The sequence below is a fragment of the Schistocerca americana genome, chromosome 1 (genome assembly GCF_021461395.2).
Source record: "Schistocerca americana isolate TAMUIC-IGC-003095 chromosome 1, iqSchAmer2.1, whole genome shotgun sequence".
NCBI classification, from domain to species: Eukaryota; Metazoa; Arthropoda; class Insecta; order Orthoptera; family Acrididae; genus Schistocerca; species Schistocerca americana.
The window spans coordinates 387341383-387352433 of record NC_060119.1 but is presented as its reverse complement, the minus strand read 5'-3'; the positions used below and the strand labels follow the sequence as shown (position 1 = coordinate 387352433).

Genomic DNA, 11051 nt, shown 5'->3' with positions numbered 1-11051 from the left:
ATACACTTCCCTGGGGCAAGCCTGGCATTACTTCCACCTGTTGGGGCTCTCCATCCTAGATAACATGCTGCATTCTCAAAGTAGTAACAAATTTTATTTGATGCCCCATACAATCACACGTTTCTTAAGTGCTGGTGTAGTACTGAGTCAAATGCCTGTTGGAACTCAAGAAATACTGCATCGACCTGACTGCCTTGATCCATGACTTCCAGAGTGTAGTGTCGGAAAAGAATGAATAGGGCTCCATTTGACCAATGTCTTCACAATCCATAGTTGCTATAGAGGAGATCAGTCTTTTGGAGATACCTCTATGTTTGAGCTCAAAATATGTTCTAAGATTCTACAACAGATGCATGCCAGTGAAACTAGTTGGTAGTTTTGTGGCCCATTTCTACTACCCTTCTTGTAGAATGGTGTGACCTGTACATTGTTTCAAAAACTCTAAGTGTAGAATGTTGATAGGTTTGAGATGCGGGTGGTGTAATGGTAACTGTTGCCTCTGGGACAACCCCTGCATTATTGTTTTCAGGAGTTCCATTTGAAAGATTCTGATGTACTGTTCTTAGAAGTTATAGCATCCACATAAAATATGACACCACGGGGGAATGAAATAGCTATCTTTGTACACGATGCATGCTAATGCCTCTTCTCCCCCTCACCACTGATCTTCAAACACTTGCTTTCTATAGTGCATTTTCTGCATAGTATTACTTTATGTTCCTTCCACCAAATGGGAAAAAAGAAGGCCCTCTAAAATTTTACCCAAGAAGCTTCACCCTCATCCCCTCAAATTTTGGCGACTTTAATGCACAAAACACATTATAGGGTGTTGCAGACATGTAAACTAAGGTGAAGCTGCTGAGGTAGTCAAAACTGTGGAATAATTATGTCTTGTGAACAGATGTTGGAGAATCTGCTTCAGCACTACTATGGGTTTGCTTTCCTCCAATGATCTATTGTTTGGTGACCAGCCCACGCAATCACTCTTCAATGAAAAATTGTCAAGGATATGCGTTTCAAAAGCCACTTGCCAATTTTGGTGCATCTGTCAGACAAAGCAGTGCTTTATAAGATGAACTGGATGCTGTAGCCCATGTCTGAAAATTGAGACAGTGTCCAAAATTGGATAGCTCTCATTATAGGATCATAAATGCATCCATTACACATTCTCCAGGCTAAGTTTGGAACCAAACTGTTCATTAGTTGATTGAAGAGTAACACTCTGCAGTTGGAGGGGCAAGCACCTGTCAAGATGTAGGTCAACTATAAATGATGCCAATGATTCTTTTTGGGAGGTAATACATAATATTGGAGAGCTATAGTGCAAAATAGAAGTCTTCAGATGAAGCAGGCGTATTCCAGACAATAGCAGATTTTACTTATGATATGTGTTACAGAACTGTATTATCAGCACCCCAGCATTCTCTTGACAGGATTCACTACAGCATGTGTCACTAAACATGGATAGCCAAACACAGTCCACAGTATTTTCTGTGGCTATGTCTCTTTGTAACTTTCGCATTTCTGTAATGTGGAAAAGCAGTGTATACTTCACTGAAGAGAGAAAATTCATTCCAGCTCATGTGGTATATATAGATAAGACACATCTGAACTGTAAATTATCAGTATATTGTTATTCTGCTGGGGCACATGATACTGCAGCCACTGGAACATGTGCATAAACAGATGAAAATACGCAATTAGTAACACAGATAATGAAATAACATTGCTAAAACAGAGCAACAGAAACCAAAACGTACATTAAAATGATAAAAAAGTGAAATGTACTTAAATCATGGTTCAAAAATGCAAAGAGCTTCAAAGTAAGAAACATTTCAAGCTTGATTAGTTACAACTATCCTTTGATAAAACTAAATATCCTTTATCGGTACCAACTAAGCATGAAATGAGAAATTAGGCAAAATGCTGTTCTGTTGGGGCACATCAGTCGTGCGTGAGAGCTGCGTTTGTGCGCGCGCTCTTGTGCATGTGTATGGGCCGTCTATTTTTGATGAAGACCTTACGCCAAAAGCTTTATTTATTTGTGACAGTCTTTTTGTTGTGCCTATCTGCGACTCAGCATCTCTGCTGTATGGTGAGCAGCAACTTTCCTTTTCATAATATTGTTCATTCCATCCTAGATTTCCATTGTTAGATTAGGGAAAAATTTAGATACCCCTTGTTACTTGCTCAAAGTGCAATACTGTGAACATCTATTCCTCCAAAAAGCATCTAACAAAAGATTTCGTACTTGTAAGGCAATATATTTTGGATAAATGGCAGCACTGGTCATAAAGACTGAACTTATTTATTTTACAGATTGATTTCGGTCACTGTGTGACCACCTTCAGTGCAGACTATTCAAATCTTGTAGGTCCATATCATTATAACACAACGTCTTCTCTAAGATGTAACATGTAGTGTGATAATTACTTCCAACAGATATCTTCACTTATACTTAATGCAATAGTTTTGAAATTACAGAAGAACCTATCTTGTGACTTTCGTAGTTGCTGATCCAACATCCTGATAAGTGCACACCACATTCACCACGTACCATAGGCTGTACAGGATCACACAAAAGCATTATAGTATTGAAGTGAACATTCTTTGTCTGCTCCTCATGACCTGTTAATAACACACTGACTGCCACGAGGCCAATGCTGGCCACAGCAGAGCCTCATGCCTGATGACACTGCCTGGGCCGGCCTGGTGGTGAAACCCCCATCGTTATATGTGAGGCAGTCAACATGTTAACTAAGGCCTTTCCAGATACTTGATGTCTTGTCATTGAGTCCTTTAATTTTGTTAACCATGATAGTGTATAATGACAAGTGAGATCCTGAAAGTTCATAGGATCTTTAAAACTCTTAACAGTGTGTGTCATACATTAAAAGTGTGCAATCAGTTTTCTCATTAACATCTCAAACTGGTATCACTCCCTCATGGTTGGAAAATTATTCACAAATATGAAGCACTTCACCAGACTTATAACAAAGAATGCCACACTATTAACAGCAATGTCAAAACAGTATCATTTAAGGACCATGATTCCCTATATAAAACAGCATTTCAAGAGGAAGATATCCCTTGATGACTCATTTATGGAGCTGTCTGAGGGTATTGTTCTTCCAAGTAATATTGTAGAGATTTTCAGGATGAAAGTAGGAACCATCTTGCATAAGGAGTCCTGCAACCAGAAGAGTTAGGGTATTTATGGTGAAATATGTTGTGAATGCAAATTGAAAGCAAGTAAGAGGCTGCATAGATACAAAAAATTAAATAAGATGGCAGCTCACCAGACACACAAAATTATTTGAAGCTTTCAGGGAGAGTAGTAACATATATGTCTTCATGATTCAGGGAAGTTTCTTGTTCCCAGGTTAAATTAAGAAAGGCAAGAATGTGTGTAAAATGCAACATTTATTAAAGTAGATATCTTCATACATACTGAGATATTTCAGCCTATTTACAAGTCATTCTTACATTCATAAACTGTATCACAATAAATACTTGAAGAAGAAGCAGTTATCAAAATAGGTCATAAATGGCACAGTTTCTCACATGGCAGTTCAGTTACAACTCTGCAATCGCTCATGACTATTACGAAATTCTGTTCATTACTTGCTGCCCATTCTAAAAGTGACAGCTTGGTTTTAACAACTGATAATATGTACATAATCTGCCACGTAATATTAGAAGTATACACACATTTTAAAGAAAAAGGTTTTAAAAATAGTCCTGAAGAACTTTCGGAAAATGTTATGATAGTATAACAGTAATGCCTCTCACATCAACAATTTAGTCCATTTAAAATCAATGAGATGATATAAGGCCACAGTTAAACAGGAAAATCTGAAGGAAATATGTTCCTATTGTATGAGACAGGAATACTTTTAAATATTAATTTTTCACACCACATAAGTATTGCAACATCTATACTATGAAAAACTAAGTGTCTATGAAATTAAGGCAGTATGACACACTGAAATCTCATGGTGACTGTGATTCTGAGCTCCTATTAGTACTGATTTTTCAAATAAAACAGGAAGACATTAATAGTGGTACATGCCAGTGACTACAATGTCAGCTGGACCAAGGCTCTTATTCCTGGATGAAGTTATTCTCAGTCAAATATATCAACCTTAACTGAATATTAAATATATTCACAAAAATAACATACAATTTTTAAAAAATCAAGCAACATCCAAAAGACACGTAATGCAGCATTCACAGTAATAAATAAAAATATATAATTTTGAATTTTCATAGTAGATTGTTGGATAATGATAAAGTAACATCTTGATATAAGAATTCAGTATACAGCATGAAAACTCCTAAGTCATCACCATCATCTTCACACACTACACAAGTTTCTTTACTTTCCATTCTGTAAGTATAGTAATTCCTGGAATATGATTTTGGTTTGCAAGTTAATTTTAGCATGTTCATGGGCGATTCCCACAACAATTGGTATTAACACAGTCTTGTCATCACTATTGTATAAGATAGCAAATGTATTTGCAGTAACAAACTTACTTCTTTCCTCTTAAACAAAATCACAGAAATAGTAATAAGTAATGGAATTTTTCAGTATGCTACCCAACTGTCAAAATTGATGTACATCATTACAAAAGAAGTAATATTAAGGAATTCTTTACAGTTTTCCACAATACCAGGACCTCCAAGAACATTCTTAGACCATTAGCAAACGATTAAACTTAAGTCATTATTAAAAAGAGGCAATTTTGCAGTTCAGTTTTTTTCAGTCCTAATAATACAGCTGCAAGATATCATTACTCAGCTCACTTTTAAAGAACATGCAGAAAATTTCAAGAATCTCTGCAGAATAAAATCATACTAACAATATTGTGTTTACTCATGTGGTACGTTAATAATAAATAACCAAACAACAACAAAATCATCTGTGGTAACGCAGCACTAAAAATAGGGATCAGGAATAAGCAGACAACCTACAGCAGTCTTCACTTTCCTGTAGGAGAGTGCTAGTGGAATGATGAGCAATTACAGTATATTTCATTAAATACACTTATTTCTCTTTTTTAATGTAGCATGACATTCATGCTTGTAAATCTGTAATTTGAAAAAGTGACACTAACACTGACTGCTAATTTGACAGGGTGAATTACACACAACTATTTCTCAGTTCTGTCTTACCCACCTCTGTAGCTGAGGTTCCTAACACACACTTGTGTGGTGGTGTGACTCAGAGGTAAGCAGCTTAGAATCCTGGTGGTGGATGAAATTTACACTACTACTATTTGGCCGAAAAGGGGAGGTGGTGGCATGAAGTTCTTGATCACCATGCTTTGCACCAACACCCTCAATTCAGCTCCAAATCTCTCTGCCTTGTATCATGAGGGCATGTGACACTGTTGATGGGGATCTGTCTGTCAGACAGGTATGTTAAGCTCGGTTGCCCCCTTAGTGCACTTTGAAAGTTTTAGGCTGTGCATTGGCACTAGGTTTCACCCACATCATCTACACACACACACACACACACACACACACACACACACCATAACAATCACCTACCCTCAACAGATACACTTACACACAATTCTCATACTTCGTGAACGAAAGGTGCCTGTGGGCATGGCGGATAGAATGAACTTGCCCTTTGAGGCATCCCAGCCATACATGCCCTACTACTTACTTTCCTTTACTTTACTAGTTCTATCATTTATGAAATCCACCCATTTAAGCAGGACTGAATTCTCTGGTACCTAATCTGTGAGTAGCACAGATTACATCAAGACTCATACTGACTACACCACTTTTCTAATAATACTTTTTACACCAGGTGTGAAGGAATATCTAACAACAAATTATTTCTGTTACATGCAGACTAAGATGGAGAAAAATTGACTGACCCATGGATAACAATGAGCTTTCGGCAGCAATGTGAAAATCTTACTCTTCTTTCTATGGAAGGTTCCAGTTCACCATCTTATTTCTCTCACCTGTGAATGACATTTCAGATATTTAAAAGTATAATTTAGATGTCTGACTGTGTCATGTGACAATGAAAATATTGAAAGGCAGTGCTGACACATACCTTTTGCTTAATTTATTAACACACCAAACAAGGCTTTGGAGAGAGGTTTGGAATTTACTTTGGGGACTGAAGTGCAGCTCACGTGATGTGCAACTGTGCACTACTACTTTCTTCATCATAAAAATTCTAAAGGTCACATATCTGCCTACCAGGATTCAAACAATCAGTTGCACTTTATTGCCATGATTTTGTGAAACCAACATAGGTGAACAAAATGTGAAAGATCCTACATTCAAAACAGATATACACCTATTTTGAGCCACAGTGTTTTTGTGTGTGTGTGTGTGTGTGTGTGTGTGTGTGTGTGTGGAGGGGGAGTGGGCAATCATAATGTGCTCTTCATCATTGTTTGTATTACATCCAGGTTGAACTATTATACTAATTTCTCTTATTAGTTGTTAATCACCATCAAAATAACAACATACTGCAGCAGCAGAAATTACAAAATGATCAAAAATTAAATCAGACTGAAGTGTATCTAACTCTATTAGCAAAATATTTAAACATTCATCTGTACACATTGCTCTGAGTGTTTCTTGCTGCTTGTTGTGGTAAATGTTAGAATGTTTCTATAGTTTATTTTCAAAATGACAAACGAAATCAAATTTAGAATAATTCTATCCTTAGAATACATTCCTTTCACATTTTAAGTGATCTCTCAAATGTCTTGCAGCCTCAACTTTTTTGGGGTGGGCGGAAAACAAATAGAATCACTTGTAGAGATTGCACCTAGAGGATAGAAAAAAAATTAAAAATGTTACTATTTGCAAATTAAATATTGCACTGGTCCTGAAGATTGAAATATATATGTAAAAATCTTTTAACCATGTCCCAAGTTAGTTAGAAATTTAAATTAACAATAACGATAATTTTAATCAAATTAAAACCAATTTTTGTTGGACTATTCCTACTATTGATTAGATCAACAAATCCACATCAGTTGTGACATATATTTTACTGCACAACTAGCTGTGGAGACGATTGCTGCATCATCGTATGTCACACATCATGTCATTTTTGTGGCACTCAGTGATGGAACAATAGTCTCCACAACTAGTTGTGCAGTAAAATTTCTTGTTTACAATTGAAGCTGATGCATTAATCAAATCAATACGATCCTCGGATGTAATTGTTCTTAAAATCAGAATTTTATTGCTACTATATAGAAATTAAATTCATGAGCAAGTGGAAAAACTCAAGCTGTAGCCATTTGAGAACTGTAAAAATAATTTACTTACTGAAAATCAACTGACGAGTTTACCTTAATGTATTACTGGCTACATAACTAACAGAATGTTAACTATACAGAAGTGGTAACTGGCCAAACCAACACAGGCTGTTAAATCAATATTCTTTAATCAAAACTAGCCAATGTCTCATTCCATTTCGCAGTAGATTTCCAATTTAGAAATTAAGTGCTACAGATTGTTTCATTTTGTTTACAGAATGTCCTGTCTATTAGATGTGTTCAACAATTAAGGATATTTGTTTCATTACAACAATATGTGACACACTTATTGTAATTTTTATGCAAGACTAAATAACCTGCTGCCCCCCTCCCCCCCCCCTCCCTCCCCTCCAGTTTAATTAGACATTAAACATCTAATTTTGTTGGTCAGACAGTACCTTCACTTCCCTTCCTCTAGAAGATTTATTTTAAAAATAAAATTCTTTTATGACAGGAAATTTGAATAAGTTGTTGCTATAAATACATAAGAGCAAATATTATTAATGTCTAATCCTTATATCAGACAGAAAAAAGCTGAAGTTTGGTTTGGAATAACTTCATTGTATCAAAGGAAGAAAACAGACGACATATTGCACTTTTCCATATAAACGTAATGTAAAGGCACACAAACTTAATACCAAAAAAATGGAAAAATTATAATTTAGATATTAAAGTGAATGAAATATATTTTAACTTATGATTTATAAGATCTAAAACACAAGCAAATCCAGCTTTTGAGTTATAAATCTTTAGAAACAGTAAAATTTTCCATGGACATTACACTGTGTTCCACAGTGTCTTTTTTATTTTAAATTCATAACAATTTGTGATGTTCAAGAGTCATTTTCTTTTACAAAGAACTTGCAGATCACAATTCGCTGTTAAGTTTGGGAGAGACATGTTTAATCTGCAGATAGTACATGAGTGCTCTGCAATGAATATCTCCAACCCACATTCCAACCACTCTCTAGTCTGTTGTCCTAACTATTCAAGAGAGTTCTCAAATGAGAGCGCGCGCGCACGCGCGCGCACACACACACACACACACACACACACACAACACACACACACACACAACACACACACACACAGAGTACATATACTTTTGCTGAAATTATGTAGATTCTTTGCGTTAACAACATTTTTGAGATAACATTACGTATATTTACTGACCATCTGTACAGCTACAGCAAGTTTGACACACTTAATGTGTGTGTGTGTGTGTGTGTGTGTGTGTGTGTGTGTGTGTGTGTGTGAGAGAGAGAGGGAGAGAGAGAGAGAGAGAGAGAGAGAGAGAGAGAGAATTATTGTTAACATCCATGTTTCACTTTTGTAATGAACTTAATTTTATTGTTAAACACAGATGAATGACATTTTGTCTGCTTTCATTTTCATCTGTTAATAACAAATTCTATTATTTTTCCTCAACAAATGTACAAAAACCTTTCCTACCAACATTTGTTTGCATAAATGTCAAAAATATTGAGTAGTCATTTCTTCACTAATGTATCTTCTCAAAGTCTCTTTCATGTGAAAACAAGTGTACATGTGCACCAAATACAGGGTAAACATGAAAACAAATCATAGTTTATAAAATAAAACAATGACCTATTACATTTTCTGTATGTGCTAGTCTTCAGGAAAGGTATCAGCTTGGATAACATTATATACCGACAACCCATGTGCACGGATCATATCTACACTGGGCTTCAAACCACATATCCACAGCAAGGAGCTATGTTATAAAATCTGTGAATTAGAGCTGCTCAATGCAGAACTGGCATTTCTCACCAATGCCTTGCTGACGAATGGGTATTCCTTTACTAAAATAAAAATAAAGTTAAAACTGCCACTTCAGGTTTCATAGTGATACACAGGAGTCTGCAAAATTCTTTTCCTGTCCTTCATTAAAGACATTACTGAATGCAAAGGGAAAATCTTGGAAAGGAATACTGATGTACTTTATAAACCCAAGGTCAGCCAAGGAATGTTGCAAACTGCTGGAAAAGCAGGAATTAATAGGATATCATATACTCGTGAAAGGAAGTACCACAAAAGGAACAGTGGATAAAATGATTAGAACAAAATGGCAACTGTAGAAGAGAAGAAACAGTTACGTCAGGTGTTGTGGAACACTGGTTTGCACGCCAGGAGAGTATCATATTCCATTTGAGATGACTCAGGTCTAAGCTGCCTTGAGCAGATACTAGGATAGACAGAAGAGATTATTGAACATGACAATTTTAATCAGAAGGAGGCTGCAAAACTGAACAGTCTCAGAATTCTGATGCTGAAACCCCCAGTCTTCCACAGTGGGATGATAGCAATTGTGGACGACAACAACCAACAACGGCCAATTAACCTCGAATTTTGAAACCGTGATATCATTCCTCTGCACAGAAGCATACAGAAATAAAACTTTTACCTCACCCAAGAGAAGTCCCCCACCCCCACCCTCATTTCCGCCCTTTAAGACGTCCTCTACAGTCAAGGACAAAATGTTGGGACTCTAGAAGAAATTAATTTGACTAGAATGATAGCCTGAAATATTTTAGTAAGTGTAAAATAAAATAATAAAAATTATTATTAGAGTAGTAGTACTAGCAGTAATAATAGTAATAGTAGTAATAACAATAATAAGAATTATAATAGTAGTAGTAGTAATAATAATAATAAACATTAAGCATAGAGGATATTCACATCTGACATGGATTGTCTGGCTTAAATGCATGTAATTGGTAAAATGGTTCTATTAATTAACAAATGATTTTGAGTTATGGGAAGTGTGGTAAGAATGAATACTTGGCTGCCATTAAGGTTCTCTGGAACACACAGATTGCAGTCACTATGCCTCTCAAATGGGCAATGTTTGTGATGTTTTTTTCATTACATGTCTAAATAACTGTTAGGTTATTAGCTCTTCAAACTTTTAGAAATTTCAGAATCAGCACTCTTATATGTATCTAGAGGCTCTATTTCACATTGATGCATTTGATTTTCTCTCACAACTTACGACGCAAAAATGAGAGCAAGTGAAAATAAAAGATTTTTTAAACCTAACCAGTTTCAGTGCAGATTAAAGGAATTTATTAATATCTATTCACTATCCTGTGTAGACTGACAGCTGCTCCTAGTGAGATAACTGGTAATGATGTGGTGTTCAATTAGTGCAAACATTCTCACTTCATTACCTTTACTGGAGAAACACATTCTTCAGATAAACTAAATTACCTTTTTTTTATGAAAAAAGACTGGAGAAAAGATCACAAAAGATTGTACTCCAATTTGTGAAGAATTCACCCTGTTCTGTGAGTTTCTTTGTTATGTTTCCTTTGTAGCCCCCCCCCCCCCCCCACAAACACACACACATTTAGATATGTCACTTTCAAGCAGTTTTTCAAATTAGCTGTTACTTTGAATATCACAACACTTAACTGGGTATTGATCTACTAAAGCAATCATCACATTAAGTGCCAGAGAAATTTGCAGTACTAATTTGACTCAAACCCTAACCATGGAACCTCTGTAGTCTGTCACCCACTGAGTCACCAATCACATAGTACAGGGTGTTTCAAAATGAATATATGGGTTTTAAGGCTTTGTAGCGCATTTTACATTCATCTTACAATTATAGTTTTTCTGACAATTATTCAGTGCGAACACCAATCACACATCGAGTCGATAGGCAAGTTATTCCAAAACCTTGATCAATGTGTCAGGAGTAACTGTTACAATAACATTGTT

General features: G+C 35.9%; 1 protein-coding gene across 1 annotated transcript in view; it reads right to left on the bottom strand.

The window, feature by feature from the left end:
- Nucleotides 1-2497: 2497 nt before the first annotated feature.
- The window catches only part of LOC124601623 (protein hairless), an 84957-nt gene continuing 76403 nt past the window's right edge, over nucleotides 2498-11051 (bottom strand). The window contains exon 5 of the transcript XR_006978580.1: nucleotides 2498-3190. The gene's annotated coding sequence lies outside the window, so the exon portion shown is untranslated. The remainder of the gene's footprint in view (nucleotides 3191-11051) is intronic.